At 45.2% G+C, this 21,307-nt stretch overlaps 1 protein-coding gene and 1 non-coding gene across 2 annotated transcripts in view; both read left to right on the plus strand.

Moving 5' to 3' along the window:
• Positions 1-21,307, plus strand: part of LOC126162716 (leucine-rich repeat-containing G-protein coupled receptor 5-like) — a 381,094-nt gene that overhangs the window by 93,311 nt on the left and 266,476 nt on the right. The gene's annotated exons all lie outside the window — the stretch shown is intronic.
• Trnap-ugg (transfer RNA proline (anticodon UGG)) lies at positions 3,190-3,273 on the plus strand. Its single transcript has one exon. It is a non-coding gene; the product is annotated as a tRNA-Pro (tRNA).

The following is a 21,307-nucleotide window of genomic DNA, read 5'->3' on the forward strand; positions in this document are numbered from 1 at the left end:
AAGACCGCAGTTTGGAGGTCACGTAAGAAATCGATGGCGATATTCTAGAGGAATCCCACAGGGGTGATTTCGTGGGCTTGCTCGAACTTTGGACTAAAGTCACCTTTGCTGGCAAGCTGAAACGTATGTTACGAACAAAGAAGCGTTACACCCAATGGACGGAGTTGCATCGCTGTTATGCAATGCCACATGCTGCTCACATTGACTAACAAGGATGGATAGTGGCGCCACATCTTCCATACAATCCCATACTAACACCATATGTATTGTGTCTTTTAGACGATTGAAGGGCAGCTCACGTAGGGAAACAGTTTCGAAATGATAGCGAACTCACTGAATTCATAGTTAGACAAAATGGTGTAAATGATGATTCTTGAGAGTTTTATGAACGTGTTGCAGTGTCGTTTAAACAAAAAATGGCTACAATGCAGGGAATCGAATGAATAATATTGAAACGCTCTGGTTAAGTCCGCAGGACAGAACAGGTAGTTGCAATTGTGGAAAGAGGCCAAAAGGGGGCTGTCAGTTACACTCAAACACATATAACTTTATTTAGTTGTCCAAACAGTACAGCAAAAATTTTGAACTTAGGCCACACTGTCTTATACCTTAAGGGCACAACCACTTAAATTTACAAACGGCTGAAAGCCATTAACTTAAAACTCAGACTCAAAACAGAATATTTAGAAGGCACAAGGCCTCACGTAAGTAAGTTCTATAACTTGGCTGAAGGGCCAGCAAATCTAACGATTGAAAAGCAAACGTTTAATTTAAAGACGGCTGAAGGCCCATGATTTAAGACTGCAGGTAAAATTAATTAAAAAAAAAAACACAAGGCAGAAGGCCTTATCTTCAATTATGCTGAAGGCCCCGCACAGTTTGATACTTGAAAGACAAGAACTTTAGTTTATAAACGGATGAAGACCGATTACTTAAAACAACTAAAATAATTTTTAGCAGGCAGAAGGCCCAAAGCTTTATATTTAAGCAATATTTTACACTGGCTGAAGGCCCAAACAATCGTAAGATTTAACAAGTAAGGAACCTAAATTTTAAAGTGGCTGAAGGCCCATTATTGAAAAACACAACTACAATAAATTTTCAAAAGACAGAAGGCCCAAAGCTTTATCCAAAAGAAATATTTTAAATGAGGCTGAAGGCCCAAACAATGCAAGACTTGACAAGTAAGGAACTTCCACATTTAAAGCGGCTGAAGGCCCATTATTTAAAACCCAACTAAAATCATACAAATTTAAACCATCGGCTATAAGCCATTAAAATCACATTCAAACTCCAATAAGAAAAAGCAGTATAGCCAGCGGCGCTCAGAAGTTTCCGGGGGTCGGTCTGCACTTTAAATATTAACGTTCGCTTAGGCGAGACAGGTAGTCGGCTCAACTATATGCGATCCGCCGGCAACCCAACCAAGAGACAGTCAACGGACCCACCGACAAGACGACTCGCTTTTCACTCGACCAGTGCACAAGGAACTCCAAAGCCAAAACGTAAAAGGCGTAGCCGCCCACAACCAAGTATGCATAAGCTGTCAAAACTACACACACAGCGACAAAAAAGTAAGGAAAGGACACTGCCTGAATTTTACATCAGCGGCCAGGGCAGGTAACCGGAACGCTAACGGCCACAAGGCGGAAAATTCCGCTGGTGCACTTGGACTGCAAATAACAAAAATACAGGTAAACTCCACCGGATAGTGGCCAAACTGTCACCAACTCGAACACTCGCTGTTGCTCACGGGAATACCCCTAACAGCCAACCGTGAAAACCAACGGCACAATGTGAACAGTCTGGCTTCGGTAATTAAATCACCACTCAACTTTGATATCCTGGGTCAGTGAGCCACGAACCCCGTAGCAATCGGAACAGCTCCCACACACTCCGACACTGCGTAGAGACCGCCAGCGGGCCCGGCCCACGGCGCCGCGCGGAGATTTCCTGGCTGACCCACACCAACCGACCGACTCACTGCCAGTACGCCGTCAACATTTAAAACAAGTTGCCAGTGGAAATGACACCAACTACACACACAGTTTGACAAGCACTTGCACGAGGACTTGAACGTCACTAAGTAGTGGCTGTGCAATCACGAAGACAAATCGGTAGTCGATTCACACACACAGCCAACCCATAAGCGATCAGCGAGCCAATTCACGTCGTCCGGTAGGACGACCAACCGACGACCCACGATGACCGTCCCCGGCTCAAGTGATGTGTGGTGGCAACGGTCGGGCGAGCCATGGACATGCAGGCCTCACTGCTGCTCCAACCTGACAGAACTAGTGCCGCGTTCCAGCTCCCCGATTGGCAAGTCCAAACCACACTCCTGGCGCGTTCCAACTGACTCCTCGACAGACGACAACGGGAAGTAATAGCAGTGCAGCAAAGATAACACGTGAGGGCTATATCGACAGGCGCTGCTGCTGTCGCTCACGGGCAGACAAAGCAGCAACTCAGTGACAACAGACATTGAAACTAACATAACGAGGTGGGAGCACGCAAAAAAACGGGATGTAAAATAAGTGATGGCACGAGAGCGAGCCAAGCACGGCTCAAATACAGGGTGTTACAAGAAGGTACGGCCAAACTTTCAGGAAACATTCCTCACACACAAATAAAGAAAAGATGTTATGTGGACATTTGTCCGGAAACGCTTAATTTCCATGTTAGAGCTCATTTTAGTTTCGTCAGTATGTACTGTACTTCCTCGATTCACCGCCAGTTGGCCCAATTGAAGGAAGGTAATTTTGACTTCGGTGCTTGTGTTGACATGCGACTCATTGCTCTACAGTACTAGCAATCAAGCACATCAGTACGTAGCATCAACAGGTTACTGTTCATCACGAACGTGGTTTTGCAGTCAGTGCAATGTTTACAAATGTGGAGTTGGCAGATGCCCATTTGATGTATGGATTAGCACGGGGCAATAGCCGTGGCGCGGTGAGTTTGTACCGAGACAGATTTCCAGAACGAAGGTATCCCGACAGGAAGACGTTCGAAGCAATTGATCGGCGTCTTAGGGAGCACGGAACATTGCAGCCTATGACTCGCGACTGGGGAAGACCTAGAACGACGAGGACACCTGCAATGGACGAGGCAATTCTTCGTGCAGTTGACGATAACCCTAATGTCAGCGTCAGAGAAGTTGCTGCTGTACAAGGTAACGTTGAGCCGGCCTGGGTGGCCGAGCGGTTCTAGGCGCTACGGTCTGGAACCGCGCGACCGCTACGGTCGCAGGTTCGAATCCTGCCTCGGGCATGGATGTGTGTGATGTCCTTAGGTTAGTTAGGTTTAAGTAGTTCTAAGTTCTAGGGGACTGATGACCTTTGAAGTTAAGTCCCATAGTGCTCAGAGCCATTTGAACCATTTTAACAACATGTGGTGCATGCACGATGAAGCTGCTGCACATTTCAGTCGAAGTGTTGGTACGCTTCTCATCAACAGATTCGGTGACCGGTGGATTGGTAGAGGCGGACCAATTGCATGGCCTCCACGCTCTCCTGACCTCAACCCTCTTGACTTTCATTTATGGGGGCATTTGAAAGCTCTTGTCTACGCAACCCCGGTACCAAATGTAGAGGCTCTTCGTGCTCGTATTGTGGACGGATGTGATAGAATACGCCATTCTCCAGGGCTGCATCAGCGCATCAGGGATTCCATGCGACGGAGGGCGGATGCATGTATCCTCGCTAACGGAGGACATTTCCTGTAACAAAGTGTTTGAAGTCACGCTGGTACGTTCTGTTGCTGTGTGTTTCCATTCCACGATTAATGTGATTTGAAGAGAAGTAATAAAATTAGCTCTAACATGGAAAGTAAGCATTTCCGGACACATGTCCACATAACATATTTTCTTTATTTGCGTGTGAGGAATGTTTCCTGGAAGTTTGGCCGTACCTTTTTGTAACACCCCGTATATTAAGTGACTTTTCCAAAGGACGAAACCTTCTGCATATAGCGTTTAATGAAACCTTCTGCCTATAGCGTTTAATGTTCATAGTGTTTACGTTTACCGAGCTACATGTTGATTGCGAGTCACTTCATGGCCACACACACACACACACACACAAACACAGAAAGACGCAAGCGCGCGCGCGCTCGCAGTGTGCCTCACCACCCACCATCCCTTCGTCTCCACCCTAACATACCACTCCACTCTCAACTCCTACAGCTCCCATGATCCCTCAGTCAGTCTTATAGCATGTGTATGTACATGGTCCACTCTCCTTAATGTGACTACTGCCTATGTTCGTTAACGTACGATAACCACTCACAGACAGCAGGGGGTGGTAGCCTACTAGCAGTTTAGGATATACGAAACGTGTCGCGTGCAGTCGTTGTTGTAAGGCGGAATCGGAACGATTTACCTAACATGCAAAACGGAATGATGGGAGCATTTCCAAGTCGGTTGCGTTTGTAAACTGTTCGCGGGTCGCCGTGGTTGAAGTATTCCGTGCTCCGCAAAATGGCTCTATCCAAAACTGGCACTTAGGTAATTGTGGTGCGCCATTGGCCATAGGTGACAGGGGTGGACGACGACTGCGGATACCTGTACGTGCGAACAGATGGGCAACTGTTCAGCAAGTGCCCGTCCAGATGAACGAAGGCGCTACCAAAAGTGTCTCCTCAACGAACGTCCAGCGAATGTTGCTGAGTATAGGCCTCCGCAGCAGGCGCCTGTTTCATATTCCCGTACTGACTACTGTTCATCGGCGACGAAGGCTGAAATTCGCACGCAAGTACAGCAACCGGACGCCCACTGAGCAGCTTTTTTAGATGAATCACATTTTATTCTTCATCGGGCAGATTACCGATGACGTGAAACGTCCTGCAACAATCGCCGGAAGGATCCTGGCCGGAGGAGGGAGCGTTATGACCTGGGAAATGTTTTCATGGCGTTCCCTGGCGTTCCCTGGGTGATAAATCAATACAAGTATGTATCTACACTTGGAGACCTTGTCCATCCCTACATTCAGTTTATTTTTCCTCGGCGCTGTGGTATCTACCAGCAGGACAATACTTCCGTGGTTCTAAGAGCACCAGGATGAGTTTGCAGTACTCCTCTGGCCACCAAAGTCCCCGGACCTAAATCCAATCGAGAATTTGTGGGACCTCCTCGATCGGACTGTTCGCGTCACGGATCCTCAACGGAGAAACCTAGCACAGTTGGCCACAGCACTGTAATTGGCGTGGCTCCACATCTCTGTCGGTACCTCCCGGAACATCACTGACTCTGAAAATGCTGTCCGCCGCTCCTGGTCTCGCGGTAGCGTTCTCGCTTCCCGAGCACGGGGTCCCGGGTTCGATTCCCGGCGGGGTCAGGGATTTTCACCTGCCTCGAGATGAGTGGGTGTTTGTGTTGTCCTCATCATTTCATCATCATCCAGGAAAGTGGCGAAATTGGACTGAGCAAAGATTGGGTAATTGTACGGGCGCTGATAACCACGCAGTTGAGCGCCCCACAAACCAAATATCATCATCTCTGAAAATGCTGAAAAAGGTGGTTACTCACGCATTTCACATGCGGTGCACGTTAATGCGACTGGACAGTGTCAGTAGTTTCCTCCAGGATCTATGTTCTTGTTATACTCGTACTATCCAAAACCAGAAGTAGCTAAACGAGCGCTGCGAAATCTGCAACAATCCGACGCCTGGAGTTCATTAGCATCGATCATCCGCCATTCTCATCGTGCAGTCCCGATTTGGCCCCATCCGATTTTCATCTCTTTCCAAAACTTAAAGAAAACCTTCGAGAATTTCACTTCGATAGCGGTGAAGCCGTGTAAGCAGAGGTGAGGTTGTGGCTGCATCAATACAGTCAAACATTCTACAGTGACGGTATCAACAAATTGGTCTCTGTTTGGGAGAAATTTGTTCGTCGCCAGGGTAGCTATATTGAGAAATAAATATGTAGGCTTGAAGAATAAAGATGTAAAATGTTAATAATCTTTGTTTTACTTAAAAAGCTTTAAGAGTTGAGGCATAAAAAATTCGGAGCCATTACTTTTCAGCACGTCCTCGTATTCCGAAAATGGCAGAAACATTGCATATGTTACTAAGGTGATGGTGCTGAAAAGATCTGGGTAAGAAGTAGTAATTTTAATTAATATATCCCGGATGCGCTGAACACTGTTGTCTTCAACGTTGGAAACTATCATTACGGTGTCGATATCGATGGGTCTTCGATTAAGACACAAAGGAGTGACAGACATTGGCTACGAGTGGGCATTGATCTAAATCAATGAGGAAAGTTGAAAATCAGTGCCAGTCCGGGATTCGAACCCGGATCTCCTTCTTATTAGGCAAATGCTCTGACTACTGCGCCATCCGGACACAATGGTCAATGCAACTGCACGGACTAATGTAGCATGCCTCTCCCAGACCCAGATTCTCAACTTATCCACACACTACTAACGTGTATATAATACACTACTAGCCATTAAAATTGCTACACCACGAAGATGACGTGCTACAGACGCGTAATTTAACCGACAGGAAGAAGATGCTGTGATATGCAAATGATTAGTTTTTCACAGCATTCACAAAAGGTTGGCGCCGGTGGCAACATCAACAACGTGCTGACATGAGGAAAGTTTCCAACCGATTTCTCATACACAAACAGCAGGTGACCGGCGTTGCCTGGTGAAACGTTGTTGTGATGTCTCGTGTAAGGAGGAGAAATACGTACCATCACGTTTCCGACTTTGATAAAGGTCGGATTGTAGCCTATCGCGATTGCGGTTTATCGTATCGTGACATTGCTGCTCGCGTTGGTCGAGATCCAATGACTGTTAGCAGAATATGGAATCGGTGGGTTCAGGAGGGTAAGACGGAATGCCGTGCTGGATCCCAAAGGCCTCGTCGAGCAGTCGAGATGACAGGTATCTTCAGAATGAGATTTTCAGTCTGCAGCGGAGTGTGCGCTGATATGAAGCTTCCTGGCAGATTAAAACTGTGTTCCGGACCGAGACTCGAACTCTGGACCTTTGCCTTTCGCGGGCAAATGCTCTACCATCTGAGCTACCGAAGCACGATTCACGTCCGGTCCTCGCAGCTTCAATTCTGCCAGTATCTCGTCTCCTACCTTCCAAACTTTACAGAAGCTCCCTGCGAAAGTTTGGAAGGTAGGAGACGAGATACTGGCAGAAGCGAAGCTGTGCCGACCGGGCGTTAGTCGTGCTTCGGTAGCTCAGATGGTAGAGCACTTGCCCGCGAAAGGCAAAGGTCCCGAGTTCGAGTCTCGGTCGGGCACACAGTTTTAATCTGCCAGGAAGCTTCATGACAGGTATCTTATCAGCATAGCTGTAACGGATCGTGCAGCCACCTCTCGATCCCTGAGTCAACAGATGGGGACGTTTGCAAGGCAATAACCATCTGCACGAACAGTTCGACGAAGTTTGCAGCAGCATGGACTATGAGCTCGGAGACCGTGGCTGCGGCTACCCTTGACGCTAAATCACAAACAGGAGCGCCTGTGATGGTGTACTCAACGACGAACATGGGTGCACGAATGGCAAAACGTCATTTTTTCAGATGAATTCAGGTTCTGTTTACAGCATCATGATGGTCGCATCTGTGTTTGGCGACATGGCGGTGAACGCACATTGGAAGCGTGTATTCGTCATCGCCGTACTGGCGTATCCCCAGGCGTAATGGTATGGGGTGCCATTGGTTACACGTCTCGGTCACCTCTTGTTCGCATTGACAGTACTTTGAATAGTGGACCTTACATTTCGGATGTGTTACGACCCGTGACTCTAGCCTTCATTCGGTCTCTACATTTCAGCAGGATAACGCTCGACCGCGTGTTGCAGGTCCTGTACGGGCCTTTCTGTAGACAGAAAATCTTCGACTGCTGCCTTGGGCAGCACATTCTCCAGATCTCTCACCAACTGAAAACGTCTGGTCAATGGTGGCCGAGCAACCGGCTCGTCACAATACGCCAGTCACTGCTCTTGATGAACTGTGGTATCGTGTTGAAGCTGCATGGGCAGCTGTCCCTGTACACGCCATCCAAGCTCTGTTTGGCACAATGCCCAGGCGTATCAAGGCCATTATTACGGCCAAGGTGGTTGTTCTTGGTAGTGATTTCTGAGGATCTATGCACCCAAATTGCGTGAAAATGTAATCACATGTCAGTTCTAGTATAATATATTTGTCCAATGAATACCCGTTTATCATCTGCTTTACGTCTTGGTGTAGCAATTTTAATGGCCAGTAATGTAATAATCAGTGGAACATCTGGTCTCACTGCCAGTCTGGATCGGACACAGGAAATTGTATTGAACGGAACTACTGAGCTATTCCGGACTAAGGGCGCCGTCGATGTGCGCGTCATCGTGCAACTGTTTTCAAGAGCAATACTAATATTGAAACGAAGAGTGGCACTGAAGTGGGTGTAGAAAAAAATAAACTGGAAGGAGTTGCTAATACTTTTCTTGATGGACCACGTGTATTTGTAGGCTGTAATTTTAATATTAGTATCGCCAATAATGATACCTTCAGTCATGATGACAATTGGTTTACTGTTGCCGTTGTAAGAGCTGGTAGTACTGCTCCTGCCGCTGCTGGCTTGGAGAGTTTTGATTCATGTACTATAATTGCTTGTCGCACCTATCATATTGGTGAAGTAGCAAATAAAGACACTCTCTGTGCTCGTTTGCAGACCTAGGGCAGAGAGTACTGAAGGTGTGTGTACTTGGTTTACGTGTCACGGACGTTGCGAAAATTCGACTGTTGTCGTCTCAGCTACTCTCGTCTGCTGCCGTGCCGAAAGTACGGGAGGTGGTCGCATTAGTGAGAGTGGCGCCCCTGCGTGGCGCGCGCGCCCCTCATAGCTCGCCCTGCCCCGCCCCGGAACTGCGCTGGCGGCGCCTGGGCGTTCCCACCCAGCAAGGCGATTGCATTCTACCGGCTGTCTCAACCGTCACTGCCTCTGTTTGCTGTACACGCCTTTCGAAAGTCATACGCTTTATTTTTACATTACTAAACTCGCCAGACGAAATGCCCATCACTACCTTACAAGAGGACACTAGTCACCTTGGAGATGTTTAAATGATGTAGAACTCTTAGTCCACGAGCATGTGACTATTCACCGCTGGCGCAAGTCGTGGCTGTGAAGTAGGACTGGCGGTTATCGCTAAAATAACCAGTATCTGGTTACACCGCTTTTTTCATCTCAAGTTCAAAAATGGTCGAAAGTGTGTTAATTCGTAAGGGACCAAACTGCTTAGGTCGAGCAACACAAACACTCATGCCCGAGGAAGGACTCGAACCTCCAGCGAGAAGGCATCTCAAGTTTAAACTGAGTCCTGCAACCGCTCAAAATAACCAGTTTCTGAAAAAAAAAACAGTTTCCGATATAAGAACGTAGGCTTCCGCGGCCGGTGTCATAGTGATTAAAATTCTTCTGGGTATTATGCCGCGTCATTGCTAATGTGGTGTCACCGCCAGACACCACACTTGCTAGGTGGTAGCTTTTAAATCGGCCGCGGTCCGCTAGTATACGACGGACCCGCGTGTCGCCACTGTCAGTAATTGCAGACCGAGCGCCACCACACGGCAGGTCTAGAGACGTACTAGCACTCGCCCCAGTTGTACAGCCAGCGTTGCTGGCCATGGTTCACTGGGAACTACGCTCTCATTTGCCGAGACGATGGTTGGCATGGCCTTCGGCTGCATTTGCTGCGACCTAGTAAGGCGCCATTACCAGTATAGATATTGAGATTCTATTAATGTATCATCAAGAGCGATGTTCTACAAATGTGGATTAAAGTTAAGTATTCCAGAAGCTACGTACTTTTCTTTATAGCATTCATTACGTATCCTGTTTCAGACCTCACGCCAGCCTGCGTGAGTTTGAGCGCGTGCCTTTCGGCTTCCTCTCATTGTGTCTAGGCTGTCTTGTCTAGACACAACAGCTAAAAAACTAACAACAATAATAACCTAAAACCGACGTTTCGGCCGCATTGCAACGGCCTTCCTCAGGGCACGACTGGTTTTGCATGGGGATAGATGCTTCTATTTATGACAGACTATCGATGTCTGACGTCACTAGTGTAAAACTTTTAATTGGCCCTCTAATATGAATGGCTAGTCATGACGTAAGGGAAGATGGAAGGAAAGAGGCTATTCGTGGATGTCCATGTTGTCAACGATTGGTAGCTGTCCGCCAATCAGCGTTCGGCTTCTGGCCGGCAAGTTTTCCTCCTGGTGTGCGCGGAAGTGGACTGGCAGTTGCTCTACAGCTGTTTGTGCAGATACGTCCGTGTCCCGCGTAGCTTCTGCCCCGCGACCGCTCGAGGCCCGTTGGACCGTGATGGCCGGCAGTCAGGACGCCGGGAGGTTGTAGCCACCTTCTCTGTTGATGTTGTCAGGCTGCTTAATAATTTCGATCACCTCCCGTATTGGATTCCCGGCGGGGTCAGGGATTTTTCCTGCCTCGAGATGACTGGGTGTTGTTGTGTCCTCTTCATCATCATCATTCATCCCCATTACGGTCGGAGGAAGGCAATGGCAAACCACCTCCACTAGGACCTTGCCTAGTACGGCGGTGCGGGTCTCCCGTATCGTTCCCCTACGCTCCGTCACGGAGTATGGGACTTCATCATCATCATCATCCCGTATTTTGCGTTCTCGCATGCACGATTCATTCGCCAGTACTCGGGCTTCCTGGAACCTGATAGGTTGTCCACAGTCACGGTGGTGTTCCACTATCGCCGATTGATTATGTTGTTGTAATTTAAATTTATTGTGTTGTTGCATAATACCCAGAATAACCAGTTTCCGGTTTTTTTGCTGTTATTTGCAGTACGTCAGTGAAATTATAAATACATCAAATTTATCTTCCCTTCCATGGAACAATGTGTATTTTTTCCTCCTTATACACTCTGAGACGAAACGACGCACCGCCAAGGAGTTATCCGAATGGGACGGAAATGGGTAGATATGACATACATTTACAGACCAACAGATGATTACAATTTCAGAAAAATTGGGTGATTTCTTCAAGAGCAGAGCTTCACAAACTGAGCAAGTCAATACCGCGTTGGTCCACCTCTGGCCGTTATACAAGCAGTTACTCGGCTTGGCACTGATTGACAGACTTGTTGGATGTCCTATTGAGGAATGTCGTGCCTAATTCTGTCCAATTGGCGCGTTGTATCGTCAAAATTGTGATCTGGTTGTAGTGTCCTGCCCATAATGCTCCGAACGTTTTCAGATGGGGGAGATCCGGTGGACTCGCTGGCCAAGGCAGGGATTGTCAAGCCTGAAGGAAAGCAGTAGAAACTCTCGGCGTGTGCGGGTGAGCATTATCTTGCAGAAATATAAGCCCGGGATGAGTTGCTATGAGTGGAAACAAAATGTGGCGTAGAATACAGTCGACGTATCGCTACGCTGCAAAGGTGACGAGGATGATAACCAAAGACGTATTGCTATGAAAAGAAACGATACCCCAGAACATCACTCCTGGTTGCCTGGCATATGGCTGGCGACAGTCGCGTTAGTATCCCACCCGGTGTCCCGCTTGTCTCCACACACGTGTTCAGCCTGGAATCTCATTGACTTGAGTAGAACTGTCTCAAAAATGTTCAAATGTGTGTGAAATCTCATGGGACTTAACTGCTAAGGTCATCAATCCCTAAACTTACACACTACTTCACCTAAATTATCGTAAGGACAAACACACACCCATGCCTGAGGGAGGACTCGAACCTCCGCCGGGACCAGCCGCACAGTCCATGACTGCAGCGCCTCAGACCGCTCGGCTAATCCCTCGCGGCTGATGTGTCTCGCTTCGAATTGAGCACTGATGACAAGCGAAGACGTGTTGGGATATGCCCAGGAAAGTAGGTGGATACCAACCTGACTGTCGTCCTCCGTACAGCCTGACATCCAGGAATGATGGTCTGGGGTGCCATTTCATTACATAGCAAGCCATCCTAGGCTTACATTTCAGCAAAATAATGCCCGCCCGCACTCAGCGGTAGTATCTTCGGCTTGTCTTCGAGCTTGCCAAACTCCCTCTTGGCCAACAAGGTCGCCGGATATCTCCCCAATTGAGAACGTTTAAGGCAAGGTTTACTATCTTTTGGTTCAAAAAATCTATTTTTTTAAATTGCATTTTTGGATCCATAGAAGTGTTTAGGATCCACCCCTGAAACAGTTTTTCCGAATACGGAACGGAAATGTTTGTTATTCGCGATTCAACAAAAAAATGTACCTGCATGAAATCGGCCTTTTTCACGCACCAGTTTTTTTTCTTTCGGAGGACGAGTTATTGTACCGGTGCTTGGGAGGACACGCACCAAATTCAAATAAAAGTTTGAACGCGTATGTTTGGGAGTTAGCCCCCAAGCATTTGCATTCTGGTGCGAAGACTGTGGAGATAGCGACTTTCCTGCAGTAAGCAGCTTCAACGAAGGGTATTCAGCAATTCTGAAGATCATGACGCCGGCCGAAGTGGCCGTGCGGTTAAAGGCGCTGCAGTCTGGAACCGCAAGACCGCTACGGTCGCAGGTTCGAATCCTGCCTCGGGCATGGATGTTTGTGATGTCCTTAGGTTAGTTAGGTTTAACTAGTTCTAAGTTCTAGGGGACTAATGACCTCAGCAGTTGAGTCCCATAGTGCTCAGAGCCATTTGAACCATTTTTTGAAGATCATGAGAACAATGGGTGTCACCCTGGGAGTCTATTCGAGGCAGTTGGCCAAGCATTCGGACGACCACCGGATTCAAGAGGCCGAAAACCGCTTGTCACCGTCCTCTGGAGCACCGCAGGATGGCCCAGATCGAGCAGAACCCCCTCTATAAGGAAGAGGAAGGACTAATTTATGGACCCGAAATAGCAGATTGAACGTAAGTTCTATTTATATGTAGTCAAAACTTCAACCGCGTTTTTCTCGAAATGACGTTTTTTTTTATCGCTCGGTATGGTAACTTCAAATCTACGAAACCGATTGGCATGATTCTTTGTTTCCGACGAAGCTAACTAAATTGTCTAGGAGTTGTACCACCTTTATTCCAATCCATCAACTATAAATATTTTTACTTGGCCGACGAAGTCGAAAAATCTATGAAAAAACCCTATTTTTTTCAAATGGCCGCCATTTTGTTTCCTATGGTCCAAATAACTTAAGCGAGGTACAACTCCTAAAGAATCTTATATACTTCGCTAACGTCAACTCAACTCTGATTTCAGACGAGCCGGCTGATCTGTGACATACCGCGCGTGGAGGTCTACATCGAAATTTTGTTTCGTTCCGACGGCACTTCCGCCTTTATTCTTCGACGTTTCCGGTCAAAAAAATTCCAGTTTGTAGAAGAAATATCAATAAACATTTTGACAAAATTTGACATTGATATCTATAACACATCCCGAGAAAAAAATTCTCAAAGAACATGCTTTTTTCGGGCCAAAGATAATAAACCTCCCCTTAAAGCTTTATGGGCAGGACTCTCGAACCAGCTCAGGATTTTGACCATCTAAAGCGCCAGTTGGACACAATATGGCACGAAACTCTCAGAACCACATCCAACTCTATCAATCAATGCGAAGAAGAATTACTCCTAGCATATGGGCTAGAGATGGACCGTCTCACTGACTTGTTCAGTTTGTGAAGTTCTTTCTATTGAATAAATCATCCATTTTTTCTGAAGTTGTAATCATTTGTTGATCTACATATGTGCATCACACCTTCCCAATGTCCGTCCCATCTGGATGATTATTTCGTGGTGCGTCGTTTTCTTGAGTGCGTCATGTCGCAAGTTTGTTGTGCCTCCTGGCGTTTTTAATTTGTTAAAGGGAATGGAACACTGTACTTCACTGTTACTGCACATCGTAAAATACTTCCAGACAAAGGGATGGTGCCATTCTGCAGTACAATCAATTTCTTACGACGACAGCGAGAAACTGTTCTATAACCCAGTTGCGGACAAGTGTAATGGGCGAAGTCACAGAGAAACATATACAATATTGTCCCAGTAATGCTGTACAGAATCTTGTGTCATGTCTTTGTTGCTTGTTTCCAACTGACAACTTTTCTATTAAAACCGCCGTGATCGCTTTGCCCTTTTTCTGTAATAAGCCAATATTTGAAAGCAATGAAAATTTGACGAATAAACTTACTCATTCATCAAAACAAGGCTTATTTAAAAATCAAAATTCTAGCGCAGTATCTGTGGCAAATTAATATACCGGCTTTTCACCGAGTTATCTGCAAAAAAAAAGGAAACCCTGTCATAACTGAGACCAAATAAATATCGAAAAATACCGATTATTCAGAACTAAAATACCAGTATCGGTCTTAACTGGTTGGATTTTCCATCCCTACAGTGAAGTGATGTGTATGCGCCAAGCAGCTCCATGGGAACACCGCAATAAGATGGGCTGACGTGGAAACGTGGCATAATGGCAGGAAGCCGTTACCGCGTTCGGACGTGCCTTTGACCGCATCGTGACTGAAAGTGCCAGATCTGACGGTGCATCAGCGGGTAACGTCCACTTTGTATGCCAGGAAATGTGTTGTTGTTGTTGTTGTGGTCTTCAGTCCTGAGACTGGTTTGATGCAGCTCTCCATCCTACTATATCCTGTGCAAGCTTCTTTATCTCCCAGTACCTACTGCAACCTACATCCTTCTGAATCTGCTTAGTGTATTCATCTCTTGGTCTCCCCCTACGATTTTTATCCTCCACGCTGCCCTCCAATACTAAATTGGTGATCCCTTGATGCCTCAGAACATGTCCTACTAACCGATCCCTTCTTCTGGTCAAGTTGTGCCACAAACTTCTCTTCTCCCCAATCCTATTCAATACTTCCTCATTAGTTATGTGATCTACCCATCTAATCTTCAGCATTCTTCTGTAGCACCACATTTCGAAAGCTTCTATTCTCTTCTTGTCCAAACAATTTACCGTCCATGTTTCACTTCCATACATGGCTACACTCCATACAAATACTTTCAGAAATGACTTCCTGACACTTAAATCTATACTCGATGTTAACAAATTTCTCTTTTTCAGAAACGCTTTCCTTGCCATTGCCAGTCTACATTTTATATCCTCTCAACTTCGACCATCATCAGTTATTTTGCTCCCCAAATAGCAAAACTCCTTTACTACTTTAAGTGTCTCATTTCCTAATCTAATTTCCTCAGCATCACCCGACTTAATTCGACTACATTCCATTATCCTCGTTTTGCTTTTGTTGATGTTCATCTTATATGTATATAGGAAATGTATATTATAAATGTATGTATATTATATATATATATATATATATATATATATATATATATATATATATATATATATATATGTATGTATGTAGGAAATGTATATGTATATAGGAAATGTGTACCGCTCGCTTTTCTGTCGTGCGTCATGAGAACAGTGGCCGTAAAAACATCCTAACATACAGGCCCCGGGAACGAGTGCCACGCCTTTTCAGTAACAAGTGACTCCTGACAGGAGTTGCTGCTGTCTATGAACGCCGATCCATCTCAGCCAGTTTTCGAAAGAAAGTTACGAAGGAAACTGTATGCAATGGATACCTAGAGAATTGTATCTCGGAAAAGGCCGTTGCTCACAGCGGCACGTAAATGTTCATATCTTCAGCGGGCCAAACAACACAAAAACTACACAGCAGCTGGCTGTAACTGTGTAGTGTGGTCCGACGTGTCGTGATTTTGTCCCTTTCCAAATCATGCAAGGAGTCAAATTCACCGAGGCTCAATGAAGCTTTTATCCCGCCGTCTGTGGAGGCTTCAGTTCAGGCCGGACATGATTTCGTGATGTTTTGGAAATGTATTTTGTACCATGACTTGGGAGCTTCAATCAGGTTACCATGAGCATGAATCACGACATTTATTTCAACATTCTCGGTGTCACTATGTCGTTCCTTCTACCACAACGTCGTGGTGAGTGTGCTGTGGACACTCCCGTCTTCCAAGATGACAGCAGCTGTGTTCACAGGACTGCACGCAAACGTTCCTGGTTGGACGAACACTCGAGCACCCAATTGCACCTCCGACTAGCCCGCTAAATTACCGTATCATAATTCCACGGAAAATGTCTGGGCCTATTTGGAACACAGGACGAGACGTAGTAGTCAACATCTCCAGAATTTGGAATCTGTAAAGGATTTACTCATCAGTGTGTGCATTAACTGGACATGACACATCTGAAACGCGGAACAGATGAAGTTCATCTAAGCTTTATACCGCTGCAGCTCAACCACCTTCTGTGATATATTCATTAGACTAACGTTCTTGTCCTTCGGTATTGCGGGACTGTCGAGAGATGACATTACACTTAACTAGTCAAATAAGACAAAAATTTTCTTCAGTCGAAGTGGTTTGACATCATGGAAATGATCGCTACAGTGTCTGCGGTAAATACTGACGTGTTTTGAGAGAGGACGTTTGACAGTTGTGTTTGTAGATCAGAACAAAAGAGGACTCTACCTGCATAACGGTTGTGAAATACAGGGAGCAACAAGATTTCTGCAACTTGTACTGAAACCGCGCTGTGGTTAATATAAGAGTGATAGGGGTAAAATACAGGGAGCGAAAGGCTATTTACAATTTGTACAAAAACCAGATGGCAGTTATAAGAGTCGAGGGACATGAAAGGGAAGCAGTGGTTGGGAAGGGAGTGAGACAGGGTTGTAGCCTCTCCCCGATGTTATTCAATCTTTATATTGAGCAAGCAGTGAAGGAAACAAAAGAAAAATTCGGTGTAGGTATTAAAATCCATGGAGAAGAAATAAAAACTTTGAGGTTCGCAGATGACATTGTAATTCTGTCAGAGACAGCAAAGGACTTGGAAGAGCAGTTGAACGGAATGGAGGGTGTCTTGAAGGGAGGATATAATATGAACATCAACAAAAGCAAAACGAGGATAATGGAATGTAGTCGAATTAAGTCGGGTGATGTTGAGGGTATTAGATTAGGAAATGAGACACTTAAAGTAGCAAAGAAGTTTTGCTATTTGGGGAGCAAAATAACTGATGATGGTCGAAGTAGAGAGGATATAAAATGTAGACTGGCAATGGAAAGGAAAGCGTTTCTGAAGAAGAGAAATTTGTCAACATCGAGTATAGATCTAAGTCGTTTCTGAAAGTATTTGTATGGAGTGTAGCCATGTATGCAAGTGAAACGTGGACGATAAATAGTTTAGACAAGAAGAGAATAGAAGCTTTCGAAATGTGGTGCTACAGAAGAATGCTGAAGATTAGATGGGTAGATCACATAACTAATGAGGAGGTGTTGAATAGGATTGGGGAGAAGAGAAGTTTGTGGCACAACTTGACTAGAAGAAGGGATCGGTTGGTAGGACATGTTCTGAGGCATCAAGGGATCACCAATTTAGTATTGGAGGGCAGCGTGGAGGGTAAAAATCGTAGAGGGAGACCAAGATATGAATACACCAAGTAGATTCAGAAGGATGTAGGTTGCAGTAGGTACTGGGAAATTAAGAAGCTTGCACAGGATAGAGTAGCATGGAGCGCTGCCTCAAACCAGTCTCAGGACTGAAGACCACAACAAGAACACAACAGGATATAAAAGACAAATCGTGGTTGAGAAAGGAGTGGGAAAGGGTAGTAAGCTATCCACTGTATTATTCAGTCTGTACATTGCGCAAGCAGTGAAGGAAATCAAAGAGAAATTTGGAGAAAGAGTTAAATTTGCGGGAGGCCAAATAATAACTTTGACGTTTGCTCAAGACAGTAATTCTGTAAGACACGGTAAACGACTTGGAAGAGCAGTTAAATGGAATGGATAGTGTCTCGAAAAAGAGACTGTAAGATTAATGTCAGGAAAATCAAAACAAGGATAACAGAATTTAGCCGAATTAAATCAGGCGATGCTTAATGAATTAGATTCGGAAAACAGATAATAAATGTAGTAGATGACTTTTTCTGTTTGGGCAGCAAACTTAGTCTTGATGGACGAAGTAGAAAGAATATAAAATAAAGTCTGGCAACAGTAACTAAATCGTTTTTTAATAAAGAAAAATTTAGCAACATTGAATACAAATTTAAATCTTTGTGAGCTTTTTCTGAGGATGTAGCCTTGACGGAAAGTGAAAAGTGGACGGTAAACAATTCAGGTAAGAAGCCTTTTAAATGCTGCAGGGGAGTGTTGAAGGCTAGATAGGTAGACTGAACAACTAATGAAGAGGTAACGAATCAAACTGGGGATAATTAAATTTGTGGCACAACTTCACTAAAAGAAGGGATCAGATCCAGGGGCCTCAAGGAATCGTGAATTTTGCAATGGATGGAGGTGTGGAGGGTAAAAATTATAGAGGCACACCAGGGTACGAATACAGTAAGCAGACTCAGATGGGTACTGGACGCACTAGTTTTTCAGGAGTGAAGAGGTTTTCGCTGGATAAACTACCGTGAAGCGCCGCGTGAGTCCAGTCTTCGGACTAAAGAACACAACGGCATCAGCAGATCAATTATTTTCGACCCATGGTAATTATTTAATCGCATTCAGCGATTACCTTTACACGGTTTCCTCGAATGTGTTCTAAATGTTTGACGTTTCACATTTGGAGAGCAGATTGACGCCACACGAAGTCAGTAGCTGAAAAAAAGGAATTTCGAAGTGCTGGTTAGACCGGTAAGGTATGTGGTGAGGAAGCGTTGGGAAAGTTATCACATGAAATTTCGTGGCAGATTAAAACCGTGTGCCGGACCGAGACTCGAACTCGGGACCTTTGCCTTTCGGGGGAAAGTGCTCTGCCATCTGAGCTACTGCCATATCCTTTCTTCCAGGAGTGATAGTTCTGCAAGGTTCGCAGGAGAGCTTCTTTGAAGTCTGGAAAGTAGGAGACGAGGTACTGGCGGAAATAAAGCTGTGAGGAGGGGCCGTGAGTCGTGCTTGGGTAGCTCAGATGGTAGAGAACTTGCCCGCGAAAGGTTAAGATCCCGAGTTCGAGTCTCAGTCCGGCAGACGGTTTTAATCTGCCAGGAAGTTTCATATCAGCGCACACTCCGCTGCACAGTGAAAATCTCATTTTGGAAGTTATCACATGCCATATTCGTCAGCCCAGCGTGTGACTGACGGATCCGAGAAACAAGGAAAATCTGATGTAAGACAATTTCGCATGGTCTGGGCTTTCTGCGTTACTGCAGTGGCGTCGTCTCCCAGGATGCGGTAAGCACAACACGGCTAACTACGTAAGTGCTGAACACACCGTCTCATTCGGTCCGCTGCTCTCATTCCCTGCCCACATTACCCGCCACGGTCGGCACTACCACAGAAACGGAAATGAACGCAAACGGCTTCTGCACCGACCAGTTAACAAGATTAGGACACAGGCGTGCAACTGTGCATTAGTAGACACACCAAAAAGTAGTTTGTTTGAATATGATCAATACACTGAATTTAGACAGGTAGTGGACCTAAGATCTAACAGTCTGTAATGAGGAAAACTGACGGCTGCTTAATGGTCTAGCGAACAATATAGCCAAAGTTAAACTACATCAAAATGCAAGCTGTGTTGAGCAAGAAAGTGAAGTCAGTATCAGTTAAAAGAGATCTTAAGGAACCAGCGGAAACACGCTCCTATCGGAGCACGAAAATGCGAATATGTTCCGTTTCTTTAAAAGACTTCAACTGAAAAATCGGTACCAAATGCATCATTGTACGTTCCTCACCACCTTTAAAAATTTTCCCAAACATTTTTCCACGCAAACTTATTGAAAAAATATGCAACTCTCCTCAAATTCCCACGAGCTCCTCTAACTGTAACTCACAAGTCAATAGTCCATCGCTGTAAGTCGCTCATACACATCCACTCCCAGTTGCCTTTTCTCACTCACTCATTCAGCCCAACTCACAGTCATTATGTCTTTGTGTCCCTCTGTCATTGTCTCCCGCGTCACAGCCACAGTCCCCTTCGTTCGGTCCTAGTACTACAGTTTCTTCTCACTGTCACTGTTTCCCTCTTGCTCTCTCTTACTTATAATTTCTCATTCTACTGCTTCTGTCTCGTCTCACCCTCACTATCTCTGTCTTTCTCGTTGTCATTGTCATATACTCGTCTCTCATCACCACTGGCTCTCATCGACTTCCACTTTCTCTTCATTCCTCTCCACTGCCACTGTCTCTTTCCCTCTTTTCCTCGCACTGTTCTTTCACTGTCAACTATGTTCCACAGCCACGGTGTCCCTCGCTTTCTCTCACACTACCGTTGTCTCCTTCGTTATTTCTACCACACATCGACTGTCTACTATATCCCAGTATTTATTAGTTTCCAGCCCCTTTGTCAGTACCACTATCTTCTTCTCTCCCAACATAAAAAATGGCGAATATGTTCGCATGCCAAAATTCTTGGAAATTTTTTTTAAAAGTGCTGAGAAAGATAGAATGAGGCAGCCATTACCCCACTTTTGAATCAAACTGTTTTAAATAAAGAGGAATATAATGACATTTTCTGTGCTTTGATAGGATCAGTTTTCCCCTAATTCTCTTTTTTCCCTGGTGCAGCAGGGCATGAAGTCATATGAAAAGAAATGTATTCGTCAGTAAAATTTACATAGTTTACTTATGTGAAACTTAAATAACGCAAAACTAATTTTACACCGCAGACTGAAATTTACGTGCAAAAAAGTTGCATGTTCTTCATTACTACAACAAGGGGTTCGCAGACAATAACGGAGACACTTTACAGCATATTTCTCCGTGCTACGTCACTTTACAAACTACGTTTTTCCTGACACCACATTTTGCGTGCGTGTTTTACGTGTGGAGGTAGCGTAACTCTAAACTTCTGTATCTTGGAAACGGATCAAGTTTCTAGGTTGGTGGATATCGGGATCTTAGGAATGTATCGCAAAAATTGCAGCTATTTGCTGTGTGTAGCCGTTCCGGAATCCGCGGTTAGGTTTTGGTACCCAAAAATCAAGGTTTTGTGGTCTTTCTCTATAATTACAAAGATTTTTGAAAAAGGGTAGATGGATCTTCTAGATAAATGCCTAGAGAATATACTATTAAAATGTGAGCAATTTTCCGTAGTCATTTATTATTTAGATTTCGCCTCATACCGGATTTTACGTGTAGAAGTGGGATAACTTTGCCCCTCTGTATGCTGAAAACGCATTAAAATATCAAAAACGTTTTCACGACTGTTCGTGATTGGGATCTTCGGAATATATCGTAAAAATTACAGCCATTTGCTGTGCATAGCCGTCTTGGATTCCTCGACTGGGTTTTGGTCCGCTGGTGATGGCGAAAATCTATTTTAAAAAAACCTTTTTGTGAGTTTTTCCCGACAACCGA

The sequence above is a fragment of the Schistocerca cancellata genome, chromosome 2, assembly GCF_023864275.1.
Source record: "Schistocerca cancellata isolate TAMUIC-IGC-003103 chromosome 2, iqSchCanc2.1, whole genome shotgun sequence".
Taxonomy (NCBI): Eukaryota; Metazoa; Arthropoda; class Insecta; order Orthoptera; family Acrididae; genus Schistocerca; species Schistocerca cancellata.